Source organism: Lithobates pipiens, unplaced genomic scaffold (genome assembly GCF_037356315.1).
Source record: "Lithobates pipiens isolate NorthernLeopardFrog02 unplaced genomic scaffold, aLitPip1_a1.2 Scaffold_8, whole genome shotgun sequence".
NCBI lineage: Eukaryota > Metazoa > Chordata > Amphibia > Anura > Ranidae > Lithobates > Lithobates pipiens.
The window spans coordinates 688,654,538-688,672,752 of NW_027507903.1; the positions used below are offsets into that span (position 1 = coordinate 688,654,538).

Genomic DNA, 18,215 nt, shown 5'->3' on the forward strand with positions numbered 1-18,215 from the left:
CAGTGCCGCCTTATCTGTGAACATCAGTGCCGCCTTATCTGTGCCTATTAGTGATGCCTTAACTATGCCTATCAGTGCCCACCAGTGCAGCCTATCAGTGCCCACCAATGCAGCCTATCAGTGCCCACCAGTGCAGCCTATCAGTGCCCACCAGTGCAGCCTATCAGTGCCACCAGTGCAGCCTATCAGTGCCGCCTCATCAGCGCACTTCAATGAAGGAGAAAAATGACCTGTTTGCAAAATTTTATAACAAACTATTAAACATGATTTTTTTTTTTTTGCATCTTTTTTTGTTTGTTTAGCAAAAAATAAAACTCCGAGCTGTAACTAAATACCACCAAAAGAAAGCTCTATTTGTGGGAAAAAAATGATAAAAATTTCATTTGGGTACAGTGTTGTATGACCGCGTAATTGTCATTCAAAGTGCATCAGCGCTGAAAGCTGAAAATTGGTCTGGGACTAAGGGGGTTTAGGTGCCCAGTAAGCAAGTGGTTAAACATAAGAGGGACATGGGGAGATGAAAAAAGAATTTCCAGACCTCTCTAAGGTAAGCTGGATTCCACGGGCCCCCGCCCAAAGTCACTTTAATGACAGCCCCTTCCTGTTCCAAAATGACTGCGCACCAGTGCACAAAGAAAGGTCCACAGAGACATGGATGAGTGAGTTTGGGGTGGGGGAACTTGAGTGCTCTGCACAGAGTCCTAACCTCAACCTGATAGAACACCTTTGGGATCAGTTAGAGTGGAGACTATGAGCCAGGCCTTCTCATCCAACATCAGTGCCTGATCTCACAAATATGCTTCTGGAAGAATTGTCAAACATTCCCATAGGCACACTCCTAAACCTTCTGGACAGCCTTCTCAGAAGAGTTGAAGCTGTTATAGCTACAAAGGATGGGCCAACTCAGTATTGAACCCTACAGAGTAAGACGCCATTAAAGTTCATGTGTGTAAAGGCAGGTGTCCCAATACTTTTGACAATATAGTCTAGATGCAACATAAAGAATTAGCTCTTTGTCACTTGCATACATTTGGCAATAAGAATGGTCGACTCTTAGCTCAATCGATTAGGGTTCCCACATGTATATATCTAAGATATCACGCTCATCTCAGGGCTTGCTGTATTCCTCTGAGGACATAGCCTAATCTTTTCAGTTATATTCCTCCTCCTTATATAACTTTTCAGCCACGTCATTGGATACTGGTGATCATTCACCTACTACTTCATTATTACACTAAGGGGTTGATTTACTAAAGGGAAATCCACTCTGTAAGTGCAATCACTGTAGATCTGAGGGGAGGCTCTGAAATGAGGGGAAGCTCTGCTGATTTTATCATCCAATCATGTGCAAGCAAAAATTCTGTTTCTTATTTTCCTTGCATGTCCCCCTCAGATCTACAGCAACTGCACTTGAAAGCGCTCTTGGAGTGCAAAGTGTATTTGCCTTTCGTAAGAAGTAACCCCCCAATATTCAGTCGCCTGATATCCCAACTTGATGATGCCGAGGAACTCTCAAAGCCACACAAGGCCTCATTGTCTCTGCAATAAATCTTGTCCTGTAAGGGAAAAGTCCGGGTCCGGGTGTCTTTACCTCACATTTCTATTCTCATTTATTAGACTATCTGTCTCCAGTTATGGAAGAAGCGTCCAATTCCATCTCACAGACGTGTCCTTTCCACGGCACTCTCAAGACACGCATACAACTCTTATTCCAAAAGCCAACAAAGATCCAGCACTGTGCTGTGCCTATAGACCCATATATACACATATACATACATACATGCCCATACACGTCCATACATGTATTCTCACCAGCACGCTCTGCACAGCTGTCAAATGATGAAATAATTAAAACAGTGTATTAACCAGCATGCTCTGCACTTACTTTGCACAATGGTCTGGGAAACAAACACTAGGCTGAACCCTTAGGCCGCGTACACACGCGCGGACTGTTCGGCCAACTTTGTCCGTCAAACAGTTTCAGCAAACAGTCCGCTCAAACTTAGAATGGACGGACATGGCCACACACGACGAACGAACAGTTTGCTGAAACCGTGCGCGATGACGTGAACGGCACGTACGACGGGACGGAAAATACGACGTCCTATACATTGCATTACAACTTTCGGGGTGTAAATCCTTTCTGAGCATGCGCGGAACTTAGTTTGACGAACAAGCCTACACACGGGCGGACTGTCCGCTCAAACCAAGTTTCAGCGGACAGTTTTTCGGAAATTCCGAAAAACCTTGTTCGTCAAACTGTCCGCTGAAACTGTCCGCTGAAAGCCCACACACGAGCGGACTGTCCGCTGAAACACTGTTCAGCGGACAAAGTTGGCCGAACAGTCCGCCCGTGTGTACGCGGCCCTAGGGCTCCATGCACACTGAAGCTCAAAAAAGCTTTTTCTGGACGCCAGATTGCTGGCAGAAAACGCTGGTTGAAAAACTTGCTTTTAACAGCGTTTTGTACTAGCGTTTATGAGCGTTTATTAGCGTTTATGGGCGTTTTCAATAAAAATACACAGAGGACACTCCAAAAATCCCACAGTACATTCCAAACTCCCACAATGCATTGAAAAAATAGAATGCCAAACACTAATTAACGCGCGTTTATGAGCATTTATAAGCATTTATCAGCGTTTGTCGTTTTTTGGCGGTGAAAAACGGCACTTTGAACACGAATTTCTGGCGTTCAGAAAAAAACCCATAAACTCCACTGCTCATTAAAGCTGAAAAACGTCCATGTGTGCATGGACACATAGGCTAACATAGAGTGGAGTTTATGGGCTTTTAAAAAAAAACGCCCAAACTCCAATAAACTGCAGTTTATGAGCTCCAGTGTGCATGGAGCCTCATGCCGCGTACACATGATCAAACAAGCGGGTGGAAAAGTCCGGCAAACTCAAGTCCGCCAGACAATCCCCCAGTGTGTAGCCTCCGGCATACTTTTTGGACCCGAAAGTACGGCGGACTTAGAATGCCGTGTTGCACTCCAATCTTCCCGCCGGACTCGCATTTCGGCGGACAATCCGGCCGTGTGTATGCCAGTCCGCCGTACTTTTGAAATGAGCGGACTTTTCCCGTCCGGAGAAAAGTCCGCTCATTTTGAGCGGGTCTCCAGGTAGGCGGGGCCCGCAAAGGAGACGTCGCTGGCCCTGCCGCCTGGTATGGACTTAAAGGGGAACCCCAACACCGAAAAAAATCGGCGTGGGGGTCCCCCCAAGTCCACAACAGACCCTTGTCTGAGCACGCTACCCGGCCGGCCAGGAAAGGGGGCGAGCGAGCGCCCCCCCCTCCTGAGCCGTACCAGGCCGCGTGCCCTCAACATGGGGGGTGCCTTGGGGAAGGGGGGCCGCGCGCCCCCCCCACCCCAAAGCACCTTGTCCCCATGTTGATGAGGACATGGGCCTCTTCCTGACAACCCTGGCCGTTGGTTGTCGGGGTCTGCGGGCGGGGGGCTTATCGGGAGCCCCCTTTAATAAGGGGGCCCCCGGATACCGGCCCCCCACCCTATGTGAATGAGTATGGGGTAAAATGTACCCCTACCCATTCACCTGTAAAATAAAAGTACAAAAAAAACACAACACACGAGATAAAATACTTTATTGCACAGCTCCGGGGGTCTTCCGTCTTCGGGGGTCTTCTCGCCGGACTCCTCCGCTATCTTCTTGTAGCTCTTTTGCTAGCGGAGTCCAGCTTTCTTCCTCGCCGCCGGCCTCTTCTTCCGACTTCGGGGGTCTTGTCCCCCTCTTCGGTTCTTCTGCCGGGCCACCGCGCCTTCTTCTAGCTCTTTTACAGGTCCGGTCTTCTGTCGCCGCCGCCGCCTTCCGTTCTTCTGTTCATCTCTTCTTTTTCTTCTTCAGATGTTGCCTCGCCGAGTCCTCCGCTCACAATGACAGGGACCGGGCACGCGGCGACTTATATAGGGACAAGGGGCGGGGTCTTCGGTGGATGTCACATGGGTTCATGTCACATGGGTTGATGTCACATGGCAACAGTCCCAGCATCCTCCGGCACTGTGACATAGTAAGGGGGCGGGGTCACCATGTGACATGAATCCATGTGACATCCACCGAAGACCCCACCCCTTGTCCCTATATAAGTCGCCGCGTGCCCATTCCCTGTCATTGTGAGCGGAGGACTCAGCGAGGCAACATCTGAAGAAGAAGAGAAGAACGGAAGAACGGAAGGCGGTGGCGGCGACAGAAGACCGGGCCACCGCCTGTAAAAGAGCTAGAAGAAGGCGCGGTGGCCCGGCAGAAGAACCGAAGAGGGGGACAAGACCCCCGAAGTCGGAAGAAGAGGCCGGCGGCGAGGAAGAAAGCGGGACTCCTCCGCTAGCAAAAGAGCTACAAGAAGATAGCGGAGGAGTCCGGCGAGAAGACCCCCGAAGACGGAAGACCCCGGAGCTGTGCAATAAAGTATTTTACCTCGTGTGTTGTGTTTTTTTGTACTTTTATTTTACAGGTGAATGGATAGGGGTACATTATACCCCATACTCATTCACATAGGGTGGGGGCCGGTATCCGGGAGCCCCCTTATTAAAGGGGGCTCCCGTTTTCTGATAAGCCCCCCGCCCGCACACCCCGACAACCAACGGCCAGGGTTGTCGGGAAGAGGCCCTTGTCCTCATCAACATGGGGACAAGGTGCTTTGGGGTGGGGGGCCGCGTGGCCCCCCCTTCCCCAAGGCACCCCCCATGTTGAGGGCACGCGGGCTGGTACGGCTCAGGAGGAGGGGCGCTCGCTCGTCCCCCCCTTTCCTGGCTGGCCGGGTAGCGTGCTTGGACAAGGGTCTGTTGTGGACTTGGGGGGGACCCCCACGCTGATTTTTTCGGCGTTGGGGTTCCCCTTTAAGTCCATACCAGGCGGCGGGGCCAGCGACATCTCCTTCGTGGGCCCTGACTACCTGGAGACATGCTCGAAATGAGCGGACTTTCCTCCGAGTGTGTGGGCGAGTCCGTTCATTTCAAAATTACGGCGGATAGTACAGCGGACTTAGTACGCCGTATTAGTCTGCTGAAAAAGTGCCGTGTGTGGGAAAGTAGCCCGCTTGGAAAGTCCGACGGACAGTCTGGCGGGAAGTCCGCCAGACTAAGTATGTCGGACAGACGGCTACGTGTTTACGCGGCTTCAGACTGCAAAGGTAAGCATCTGGCCACATCTCTATTTTTCTTCTAGTACCTGGAGAGAGCCTCCAAACTTTAAACTATTAACTTTATCACACCGCTGTTACAGATTACTGGCTCTGGTGCAATTACACAGGGAAACTTTCTTGTCTGAATCGGATGTTCCACACGGTTTGAGACAACTACTGATTTATACAGTCTCCTGATTTCAGGCTTACAAACACTAGATGTTTGCAGGAGAGGCCATACTTTACGGTGTGGTGAGTGTTCCTAATTAATATATTTTATTTTATTCTATTATGATTGCCCTTGTGATTTACTAAATAATTGATGGCTCTCTTACTCTTAGGCCGCGTACACACGCGCGGACTGTTGGCCCAACTTTGTCCGTCCAACAGTTTGAGCGAACAGTCCGCTCAAACTTAGCATGGACGGACATGGCCACACACGACGAACGAACAGTTTGCTGAAACCGTGCGCGATGACTTGAACGGCACGTACGACGGGACGCAAAATACGACGTCCTATACACTGCATTATAACTTTCGGCTTGAAAATCCTTTCTGAGCATGCGCGGAACTTAGTTTGACGAACAAGCCTACACACGGGCGGACTGTTCGTTGAAACAAGGTTTCAGCGGACAGTTTTTCGGAATTTCCGAAAAACCTTGTCCGTCCAACTGTCCGCTGAAACTGTCCGCTGAAAGCCCACACACGAGCGGACTGTCCGCCCAAACACTGTTCAGCGGACAAGGTTGGGCGAACAGTCCGCCCGTGTGTACGCGGCCTTAGGGTACCGTGGCCAAAAAATATAACAAGATAAAATAAAATAAATCCTCTCTCCTGAACTAGAGGTATTGATGCCTGCTCTTTGTTGCTATCAACCATTTGAACATTGAAACTGCAGCAGTCTTCTATATATTGGGAATCAGCCTATTGGGGTCCCTTTATTTTGAACCTACTCTTTTTTGAGTGAGTTTTTTTTTCTTTTTGTTCCTTTTTTTATTATTTAAATTTTGGCAATTATGTTTTACATGTCCCCATGGTGACCTATAGACACTGTTGGCCTCCCCCTGGCTTTGACAATCTGATCCCTATCTCTGTTATTGAATCTGCAATATATCATGTGTTGAATCATGTTTAGTACCTATTTTGTTAGGGATGTGATGTTGTATAATATATTTGTATGATTAATTAATAATAATAATGTTGTTTCTTTGTTAGTTTACTAGTCACACAAATCTCTCGCTCCAGAAGAAGCGTGTTAAAACATGCGAAATATGTAGAGCTTTCTCCTTCTCAAGCAGTACACCTAATACCGCGAGTAGAATAATCATATTTCTGAAGATTATGTATTAAATGTTTACTATCTATTTCCAAAAGTGAAAATGTGAAATGGCGGTATAGTCTGTAAATTATGGAGGATATGAGTCCTGCTGTGATTAGATGTTCTTTTAGCAATCTCTGTTGTTCAGTACAATGGAAAAAAATATGTTCTTAATAAAATGTTGATTTTTATCCTTATTCTATGATTGTTTTATATATGGTGTCTAAAGTCCAGAAGCCCCACCTTTTTTGTCTTTTTTTGTAGAATATTAATTGGGTTGTGGCACTTATTATACCTCCTATGTATCCACAGCACCACTCTGTGTGATACATTCTTTAATTAGCATTCTTTGTAATTATTGGTATTGTTAACCTTTAAAATCTATATTTCTGATTTATTAATCAGAAGATATGATATGGGTTGAAAAGAGAATTCTTATTGACAAAGGAAAGAAAGGTTTAACATAACACCATTTATTAGAGTAAGTTACAGGTCTATCTAATACACAGAAAATATCTATAGTCTAAGTGAGGGAGTAAAATATTAGGTTAAAATACAACAAGAGTACAGATTACATTCATTACAATACAAAACAAGACATATGACAAGCAGGTATACCTTTTAAGTGCTGGGAGATGATCTGATAATTTACCTAATCTCTGGTCAGTCTCATCCGCCCTTATCCTGGGTTTGGGGTCCCCTTAAGAAGGGCCATTTCTCATTGACTTGCATAGGACCACCCTGATTGGTTAGCCCTCTCCTCCCCTGGGCGTATTTCTTGCAAGATTGGCCCATTTTCTCATAACTTAATTTCCCCTCAATAGCACCTCCTCTTTTGGGTTTAATTGGTTAGTGATAATTAGTCTGAAGCCCACTTAATTAAAGAGGAAGTTTGCTCTTGAATAGGACACTTAACTATGCATAGTCCTAGCCGGGGTAAATTGTCCATTCCTGAACAGATCAAAGAAATATTTTAAGCATATCAACCACCCTTTGAAATGGATAAATGGTTGATTAGCACGGAAGAATACACAAGCCTTTATCTAGCAAATGAATTCGGCTCCGTACCGACTACACACCCAAATGGTATCTGTTCCTGGGTTTTGACTATCACATTAGGTAAACAGCAGGACATCTCCCTCACACCCACACTTAGCATACCTGTAAGACAAAGGTATTTTTAATTGAATTATATACGCTGACCAGACGTCTGTTCCTGTAAATCAAACCATATGGGCAGGTTAAGCTAAAACTATTATAAACCTTTTTTATTTCTTATCCTAATATATACATCTATAATACAAATATTCCCAGTTGCTAATGGAGATTACTCATAAACTCCTCATAAGGCAACAGTATTCTCTAATAAAAAATATATTGTGTTACATATATAACAAAAAAAAGAAGAATGATTGGTGTCTCACCTTGTTAGATCTGTCCATACATCCTCAGATTGTTTGTTCTCTTCTGATAATGAAGAGATCTGAAAATAGTTCTAGTGAGCAAAGATGTTTTTCTGCCTTGGAGGTGGAGAGGTGGGGGAGGGGAATTTCAGTAACATAACACCCCTCCACCGGTATAGACTATTCAGACGTCGTTATTCTCCAACACAACCCAACACTGAGCGTGTCCACATTCCTCATCTTGTATAACGAGCTGAACATGTCTCATCAAGAGGCTTGTCATACATTATACAATTTTCTTATTTATTTCCTTTAGATTTACCTTCAACTATGTAGTGCAACGGTCAGCCTGATTCCATGCAAATTGAAAGTCTTTAGGTTTGACCTTATATTATATGGTTTTGGTAAATCTAAACGGAAATTGTATAATCTAAGGTCATACCTATAAGCCTAATCATAAAAAGATCTGCAGAGCTATTCAATTAGCAAACTGCATGTCTATCGGTCATGGATGGGTGACTGGGGGGTAGAGAGATGGGGAAGCTTGGTATCTCCAGGATACAGGGAGCAGAGGGACATTGCAGTACTAGGAGGACCCTCTTCACTCTGCAGATACTTCTTAGAAGAGTCCCTTCAATGGTAGCTCAGGGAATTGACAGCACTGGGACACCATAAGCAATGTTCCAGCACAGGCAAGTCTTAGTGCACCAGGGGTTGACAGCAGCAACAGTCACCCAGATCCTGCCCTCAGGTCTATACTCACAAGTCCTCGGGTACTTGGATGCCTCCTTCCATTGTCAGACAGAAATTTCCTTAGTGAACTCTCCAGACCGGATCCTAGGTGAAATCCCCCTTCTTTAGTTTCAGAGGTTCTTAGCAAGTAGCCCCCCAGCGTTAGCATAGCCGGGACCTTGATGAGCTCAAGTAAATCTCAGCTGGGCAGCAGCCCTCCAGGCTGGGAACTTCTCCTCCTGGACAAGAACAAGAATTTCTGTAGGCCTCAGGCTTTTTATGTGCTGTGCAGCCACCTACTGGGCACACCTCCCCAGGGATTGGCTGAGACCTCATAAATATCCTGAATACTCATTTGGCCTAATCCACTCCTATGTTCTGAGTTTTCCAGAAGCTAGGGTGGAGCAATCAATCCTGCAGCCTGTGAGACCTTGATCAGTCCAAAGCAATCAATCACCGCTCCACTGATTACAGAACAGCCCAAAAAAACTAAATATACCTGAGAGCCCAGCACCTAACTAGTAGGGTTCTACATATAGATGAAGGGAATCTGTGGCCATGTAAACAAAGGAGCTGAACATAGTTATTTTCTTTCAGCGGGCCAGTGCTTTTGTTAGGACAAAGTTATAACACTCTGACTTTCCTTATAGAAATGTAGTGTCGGCTCCTGAAGAGTACACACTATATGTTTTGAAAGTTAATGTTACCCCTGAACTGCAGTTTGGTTTGGGTATAATTAGTTCAAATTTGGACCTCAGAATCAGTTTGACTGGACTATAGGGTGTTCGGGCTGGCCATAGGGGGCACCGTCTCTTCTGGTAGGCATGGAACTGTGGTCTGGTTGGGTGCTTTAAGGTTACTTTCTCTTGGAGCCCACCCAGTGGGAGTGTCACTCTTGCTGTGCTTTCTGGGAGAGGGTACTTAAGATGTGGATGTCACGTGGTTTAGGGTTCTGGTCCAGAAGTATGTTCTGACTCCATGGTCCTGGTCCCCCTGACCAGCCCCCTGGAAGGCTACTTCCTGTGGGACAGATCCACCCGACTGTGTCTCAGGGCTGGCTAGCCCGAGGCAAGGAAAATAATAATAAATCTCCGGTCCTGGAGAGGCCCAGCAACTTCATAGCTATCCAGGGGAGGACTCTTCATAAGAAGGCCACGTAAAAGTTGGCTTCTTAGCAAGAGCCTGGTGAGGCTGAGGGACCTAAAGTGAATCCAGTCTCGTGGGTATCGCCAAACTGGCTGAAAGATACTGGTACCACACAAATGTTCTACAAATTCTAGTTTCCTATATGTTCCATAACAATGTCTGTGGCAGAGACTTGTTCCTCAGTTAAGCACCTTGTTGGCTGCTTGGCCTTGTGAGAGACAAACTATCCAACTTGAGTGAACATCCAGTTCTGAATGGCTATTCTCTGGATTTAGTCAAAGTAAGCAAGTCCTTCATTATTGACTTTGACAATAAGAGTACCTGAACTTTCCTCCTAACCCTCTGATCCTATTTTAAGAGACTGTTCGTTAACTACGTCTTTGCAAATAAAAATCCCTTTATGCGGATCTGTCAATCTCTAAAGTTACTGGGCCATCTACCACGGGAACCCCTAGATGCATATCGAGGTGAAGAAGGTAACGGTAAGCCCAATCAAACCAGCAGCTCCTTCGGGGGTTAGTGCTACAGAAAGAATAAAATAGATGTACCAGTGTCAGAGTAAGGAAAGGGATGGTCGGCACTCAGGATGACATCCATAAAATGGAATTCCTTTATTGAAAAGACGTGTACAACGCTGTAAGAACAGCCTCAGGCCGTCCAAAAAGCATAGGCTGTTTTTACAGCGTTGTACACGTCTTTTCAATAAAGGAACACCATTTTATGGATGTCATCCTGAGTGCCGTCCATCCCTTTCCTTAATCCAGTGTTTCTCAAATCCAGTCCTCAGGCACCCCCAACAGGTCATGTTTTCAGGTTTTCCATTATTTTTCACAGGTGATTTGATCAGTTTCACTGCCTTAGCAATTACCACAGCCGTTTCATCTGAGGGAAATCCTGAAAAATTGACCTGTTGGGGGGCCTGAGGACTGGATTTGAGAAACATTGCCTTAATCTGATAAGGTGTCGGCAGCCTGGAGGTCTGAGCACCAGGTGGAGCCGTTATGTGGGAAGGTTGTAGCACCTACATACCTGTTTTCCCTAAATGTACCAGTATATCTTCAAATAGGCTCTTCATATTGACATACAGGAAAGCAAATCATTGCAAGAAAACTTTGTAACATTTCAAACTTCTTACCAATCTTATATAAAACTTGGTTGTTCAGCTTGAAGAAGTAAGGAGCTAATGAATGAAATGTAAGTGTGGGGGGGCATGTCCGAATGTGTGAGAAGACGGACGTGTAGCTGAGGAGCTCCGCATAATCCTTCACTATCTAATGCCATCCTGTGCTGGAACCATCCTGGTGAGCCTCCAAACCCAGCCTACCTGTATCCCCTGCAGCAGCCCCAGCCTAATTTGCAGAGTCCAGCCGGCCGATTGCACTAGAATTAGGCCACAGCCGGTGTCATGTCAAATAGTGTCCCCCATCAGATAGCATCCGCTGTGGACTGCGCATGCGCAGTACACAGGACAAGCAGATTCTGAAAATATCCAAAGATAAACGGTGCCTGCGCCGTGAGTCCAGGTTCAAGCCCCACCATCCAGTGGACATAGTTATAATAAAAAGAGCCGAGCGAAGCGAGGCCATGCCCGAAGCATGGCGAGTGAACAAAGCCCACAAGGGGCCCTCTAATATGTGCAACCCTATGTCCACTTGGATGGTGGGGCTTGCACCTGGACTCACGGCGCAGGCGCAGTTCATCTTCGGAGATTTTCCAAATCTCCTTGTGCTCCGTACTGTGCAAGTGCTGCACCTGCGCAGGTCAGAGCGGACACTTTTCGATAGATGGACTGTATCTGTCAGAACACCGGCTCCATGCACCCAGGACAAGCCGCCATTTTGAGGCCTGTGAAGCCTCTGGCCCTCCCTGTGATTGGCGGAACGAGAGGTGCCACACCCCTATCCACCGATAGAGACTCCCCCGAGGGGGTATAGAGACTGGGGAACCGCAGGGACAGATTTCAGGCTCCAGGCCCCCTTTAACTGTGGCTGTGAGGGGAACCCGGGGAGATAGCCCATGACTGGGAAATTAGTGGAGCCTAAGTCCCGTCCACAGGGGCAAGGCGCAAACATCATGGCTCTTTCCTGAGTGGCTCTGTCACGAGTGATGCGCAGTTTCACCGACGCAGTTTAACGAAAGCAGGGTAACTAAAGCTGGATGAAGATACAAGAACTCTGCTCCACTCTACAAGACGACAAGCAAACCAGCATTTCTCATTTATTTTGTATCAAGTCAGATTCCCACTCTATCTAGTACGATGCTCCTCATTCTCTTTCTTCTCACATCAGTGTCTTCTATCCTCAAATTCTCCTTACTCTATCCCTCCTCTCTACCCTGCAGCATGCACATATCACCCTCACTCCTACCCTCTCCCTACTACTGCACCCATCATCTCCTGCATTTGCTGCATCCATATGCTGGCATAAACTCCAAGGCCACTAGACACATGCATTCATGCAAATCTCACTCCCATCTTGTGTTCCTCACCCTCCTCCTTCTCCTAGTCTCAGGTGACATTTCTCCTAATCCTGGGCCGTCATTCTCAAACTGCAAGCCACATCTCCAATACCCCTCCCCCTCTGGCAACCACCGCAATCCACTTAATTTAGTTTTTATCCCCCTGCTTCCTCGAAGCAGCCCACCTATCTCATGCGCCCTTTGGAATGCCCACTCCATCTGTAACAAGCTAACATCTGTACATGACCTCTTCATCTCTCATGGCTTTAACATACTCGCCATAACTGAAACCTGGCTTCAAAATTTGGACTCAGCTTCTCCTGCTGCCCTCTCCTATGGTGGTCTCCATTGGACTCATTCCCCCAGACCCAATGGACAGAAAGGACGGGGAGTTGGATTCCTTCTATCCCCACAATACACCTTCCAAGTCCTTCCCATCCCTCCCTCTCTTTCCCTCTCTTCTTTCGAGATGCACTGTATTCTTCTGTTTTCTCCTATTTCTCTGAGAACTGCAGCAATTTATCGGCCTCCTGGACCGGTGTCGCGTTTTCTTGATGACTTTGCTGCCTGGCTACCCTACTTTCTCTCCTATGAAATACCCACCATCATTCTTGGTGACTTTAACATTCCTGTCAACGTTAACAACCCAACTACAGCTAAACTTCTCGACTTAACCTCATCTTTTGACCTAACCCAATGGACACATACTTCCACTCACTCCAATGGTAATACCCATGACCTTGTATTCTCCCATTTCTGCAACCCTGGCAACCTCACCAACACCCCCTTTGCTCTCTCTGATCACAACCTCATTCGTTTCACTGTCTCCTTGCCTCCAACCACCCATCTCTCCAAGCAGCAAACAATCACTTGTAGGAACCTTCGCCACCTTAAGCCTTCCCTTCTCTATTCTGCTACTGACCACCTATATGAAATAATCTCTCCCCTGTCCTGTCCTGACCTTGCCATCTCTGTCTACAACAGTTCATTCTCTTCATCACTAGATGCACTCGCTCCTCTAACCACACACAGAATCAGGCCCCGACCATTACAACCCTGGCAAACTGACAACACTAGAAATCTCAAGAGACGTTGCCGTGCTCTTGAACGGCTGTGGCGTAAAACCAAATGCCTCCAAGACTTCACCATATATAAATCTGCCCTTCTAAAATACAATTCCTGCCTCCATGCTGCCAAACAAGCCTACTTTGTATCTCTTATTAATACTTTGTCATCCAGTCCCCGTCGGCTCTTCTCAACTTTTAACTCTCTGCTTCGTCCCCCACCCCCTCTACCCACCAACTCACTCACTGCCCAAGAGATTGCCAATCACTTAAAAGGCAAGATTTATGCAATTCGTGAGGAGACCCCCACTGTGAGTACATCTTCTCCACCCAACATACCTGGCCTAATAGCACATTCAACATTCTCCTCTTTTGAATTGGCTACTACTGAAGAGGTTGCAAAACTTCTCAGAGGCTCACCTAACCAATTGTCCCTTGGACCCTGTTCCCTCACAACTATTAAGGCAGGGGTTGACAAATTTGCTTGGAATCTAGGAGCCAGCTTAAAAAGTTAGGAGCCAGGTCCGTGACGGCGATCCGGACCTGTCCCTGGCCTGACATGGAGACGAGTGAGGGGAAGATAGCAGCGCCGTCGCCGCCCCCCCCCCCCCCCCCCCCGTCTCCAAGTCATTGCCCATAGCTCTTAGAGGGACATTTTATTTATTTTTTTCAAATGACAATTTTTTTTTCAATTGCATTTTAGTGTAAATATGAGATGTGAGGTCTCTCTGACCCCAGATCTCATATTTAAGAGGACCTGTCATGCTTTTTCTATTACAAGGGATTTTTACATTCCTTGTAATAAGAATAAAAGTGACACAACATTTTTTTTAAAAGAACAGTGGAAAAAAAAAAAAAAAGTTAAAAATAATTTTTAAACGCGCCCTGTCCTGCTCGCATATAAAATCGGTGTTCGAACCACACATAGGAGGTAGCGCCGTGATCGGTAGAGCGAGAGCAATAATTCTAGCCCCAGACCTCCTCTGTAACTCAAAACGTGCAACCTGTAGAATTTTTTTAAACGTCGCCTATGGAGATTTTAAAGGGTAAAAGTTTGTCGCCATTCCATGAGCGGGTGCAATTTTGAAGCGTGACATGTTGGGTATCAATTTACTCGGCGTAACATTAACTTTCACAATATAAAAAATAATTGGGCTAACTTTACTGTTGTCTTATTTTTTTATTAACTAAATTATTTTTCCCAACAAAAGTGCGCTTGTAAGGCCGCTGCACAAATACGGTGTGACAGACAGTATTGCAACAACCACCATTTTATTCTCTAGGGTGTTAGAATAAAAAATATATATAATGTTTAGGGGGTTCTAAATAAAGGGAAGATGAGGCAGGTAATATAAAACAGGCAGAGGAAACTTTGCAGAGGAAATTAGCATTGCTGGTTTGTCATACCAACAGCGACCACAAGAGGGCGCCAGATTCCATAAGGAATCATAGGACCGCAGAAGGCCTCAAAGCCGCGGCCTAAATTTTCGGCCGCCGGCGGAACGGCCCGACGCGATCACGCTGGGGGGGTCCACAGAGACAGGATACCCCCAGCTGTGCTGCCCCAGGCGCGAGGTCGCTATTTCTAGTAGCCAATGCGACCTGGCGCCTGGGTTTTGTCGAGCCCTGTATTAAGGTCACCCTCTAATTCTATCCTATGCTCCCTCACTCACATCTTCAATCTCTCCCTCTCAAGTGGCACCTTCCCCTCCCCTCTAAAACATGCGCAGGTCACCCCCATACTTACAAAAACCCTCACTGGACCCCACCAACCTGAACAACTTAAGACCTATCTCATTGCTCCCATTCACTTCTAAAACTTCTAGAACGCCTAGTCTACAACTGCCTTAGCTCCTACCTCAGTGAAAATAACCTTCTTGACCCCTTACAGTCTGGCTTTCACTCGCAGCACTCCACGGAAACTGCCTTACTAAAACTCACTAACGATCTACTAACTGCTAAAACCAACAGCCAGTACTCCATACTCCTACTACTTGACCTCTCTGCTGCCTTTGATACTGTTGACCACCCGCTCCTCCTCAATAAACTACATTCCCTTGGCCTCCGAGATTCTGCTCTTTCCCTGTTCTCTGCCTATCTATCACAGCGCTCCTTCAGTGTCACCTACAACTCTGTATCCTTCTCTCCATTGCCTCTTTCTGTGGGGGTCCCCCAAGGCTCTGTTCTTGGACCCCTTCTCTTCTCTATTTACACCTCCTTTTATGAAACTATCAAGCTCCTCATTCACTCTCTTGTTATCTCTCGCCTTGACTATTGCAACTCCCTTCTCATTGGCCTGCCTCTCCATAGGCAATCTCCTCTTCAGTCTATCATGAATGCTACTGCCAGACTTATCCACCTTACCAACCGCTCAGTGTCTGCCAACCCTCTCCTCCAATCCCTACACTGGCTCCCAATCCCCCAGCGAATTAAATTCAAAATACTAACCACAACACACAAAGCCATTCACAACTCTGCCCGAGCTCCATCACCAATCTTGTCTCCAAATATCACCCAAATCATCCCCTCCGTTCTTCTCAAGACCTCCTACTCTCAAGCTCTCTCGTCTCCTCCTCCCACACTCGTCTCCAGGATTGCTCCAGAGCTTCTCCAATCCTCTGGAACTCGCTATCTCCACTGGTCCGGCTATCCCCTACTCTTGCTACCTTCAGGCGATCCCTGAAAACTCATCTATTTAGGGAAGCCTATCATGTCTCCAACTAATCTCCTACCACTTCCATCAGCTCATTTCCGACAGCTATAACCTTTTGTACCATCTGCCCAATCCTATTAGACTGTAAGCTCTTCTGAGCAAGGCCCTCTTAATCCTCTTGTATTTTATTATATTGTAACTGTATTGTCTCCTTTTTTATATTGTAAAGCACTGCGTAAATTGCTGGTGCTACATAAATCCTGCATAATAATAATAATAATAATAATAATGTTTACAGCTGATATCTATCAAGTTACACACTGAGACAATTAGGACCATTCACCTTCACCCATGCCATGTCTGCCACCTGGCATCCCCCTTGGGGGTACCTGTGTTCGTCTCCAACCCCTCAGCTCCTGTGCCATACTCTGGCTGCTGCCGTCCATTTGGGGGTTCAGCGATGGAAACCCTGGTTTCGCTCATTGGTAAGTATTGGGCCGTTTTTCTCTGGCCCATTCTGCCATTGTTCTGACATTTACCACTGTGACACCGCTATTTGTCTATTTAGATACACTTCATCCGCATACACCCCTAATGAGCGAGCAATGATCTTGCGAAACGCGCGTTAGGTTATCTGATGCATGCATTGGTATATACTGCATTGTATAATGTTTGTATCAAATTGATTTATTCTTTTTACTATGTGCAAATCCATTGGCTGAGCCAGTATGTTATAATATTCATGTATGTACAATTATTTTAATAAACATTTATACTACTATTACTCTTGTCACTCAGTTGCTAACTGTGACCACTTCATTTAAAGTCCCAGGGCGACTCTCCTTTTTGTGTAAATGTTTTTAACTTGTGTTTTAAGTTTGATGTCTGTTATTATTAAAAGTCACTTTTATGTGGTAAAGCGCTGAACAATATGATGCTTCAAATGAGATACTAAAGTCACTATGGCAACCGGCACGCTGTTTGCGACCTATATAAACAGCACGAGTGATTACATGGCTACCCTTGATAAAGTTACATGACATGTGACGGAACGCGTCGGATGGAGCCAGTGACATCATTCGGTGTAGTGTCTCTGTGAACACAGCAGGCGGAGAAGACTGTGTGGGGAACGCCTTCAACCAGCTGATTGTTTTAATGCGCTCTTGTCGGTCCAGGTTATGGGAGTGAAGCAGCTTGTGTGTGATATGCAGGAGCATTAACCATTGTGCAATGAAAGTTTTCTCTGTTTAGTGTCTATGCCAATGAGAAATATGATCGTGAGCAACAGTGTATGAAACGGTGCTTTGAAGATAAAAGGGGCACCCTTTCTGTCGTGGTGTGATCGCAATAGAACTGTGTTTGAAGCCATACATGGAAATGGACGGAGTTTGTGTTCATTATTACATATGTCAGTCTGTGGTATTATGATTGTATGAATTGATTACACACAATACTCCAGGCACTTGCAATTTATTTATTAGTTAAAGCAATTTGTGTAGGAGTTTTTTGTGGATATAATTAAGCAATTTGCACAGCTAATTTTTTGCACATATATTTTCTTGGGATTACTAAGGATTTATCTGTATATCTATCTTGTGCTGCACTATAGGTGTAATAATCAGGAATCAGTATTTTTGCAGATTTAGTTTGCACTTTATTATATAGGTACTAATGAGGACTTTATAAGTATATTGTTCTACATTGGTAATTTATTTGAGTTTATATAAGCAATCCCTTTACATGTGATTTTCTTGGCACAATATTCATTATTGTTTTTTGCATAATTTGCACATTCTAAAGCACTTTAGATGTATGTTTGCACTTTTATAGCAAGTTTAGCACACTATATTTGACAGTATATTTGATACTATTATTTTGTGTATTTTGCACAGTAGCTAACATCACCTGGTGTATGCTTGTGAGGAAAGTATATTATATTCTAGCAATTGTAGATGCATAAGGAGCACCTATACCTTGAGCAGTGAATTCATAGAACATTGATTTGAGCGCACCATCATTTATAACACATAGAGAGACTGTTGCATGAAAAAGAGAAATAATTTAAGACTATATACCAGCATTTAATGAATTCATAAGGTGGAGAATTCAATCTCACAACCATTGTAATTTGGGAATCATTTCTGGGCATCGTCATTGATTTGGAGGCCATGGAATGTTGACTTCCGGAGGAAAAGTTGAAGACGTTGAAAGGGGACATTAGGGCAACTGTGGGGCTGTAGAAGATACAGCTGTGGCAGCTGCAACCTTTGCTGGGGAAATTGAATTTCGCCTGTCACATTATTCCC

General features: G+C 45.6%; 1 protein-coding gene across 8 annotated transcripts in view; it reads right to left on the bottom strand.

Annotated features, from left to right (window-relative positions):
* Positions 1 to 18,215, bottom strand: part of LOC143963511 (NACHT, LRR and PYD domains-containing protein 3-like) — an 824,666-nt gene that overhangs the window by 127,557 nt on the left and 678,894 nt on the right. For 3 of the 8 annotated variants that reach the window (XM_077473165.1, XM_077473158.1, XM_077473156.1), the window contains exon 2: positions 7,879 to 7,937. The exons of the other annotated variants lie outside the window; for them this stretch is intronic. The gene's annotated coding sequence lies outside the window, so the exon portion shown is untranslated. The remainder of the gene's footprint in view (positions 1 to 7,878; positions 7,938 to 18,215) is intronic. 8 annotated transcript variants of the gene reach the window in all.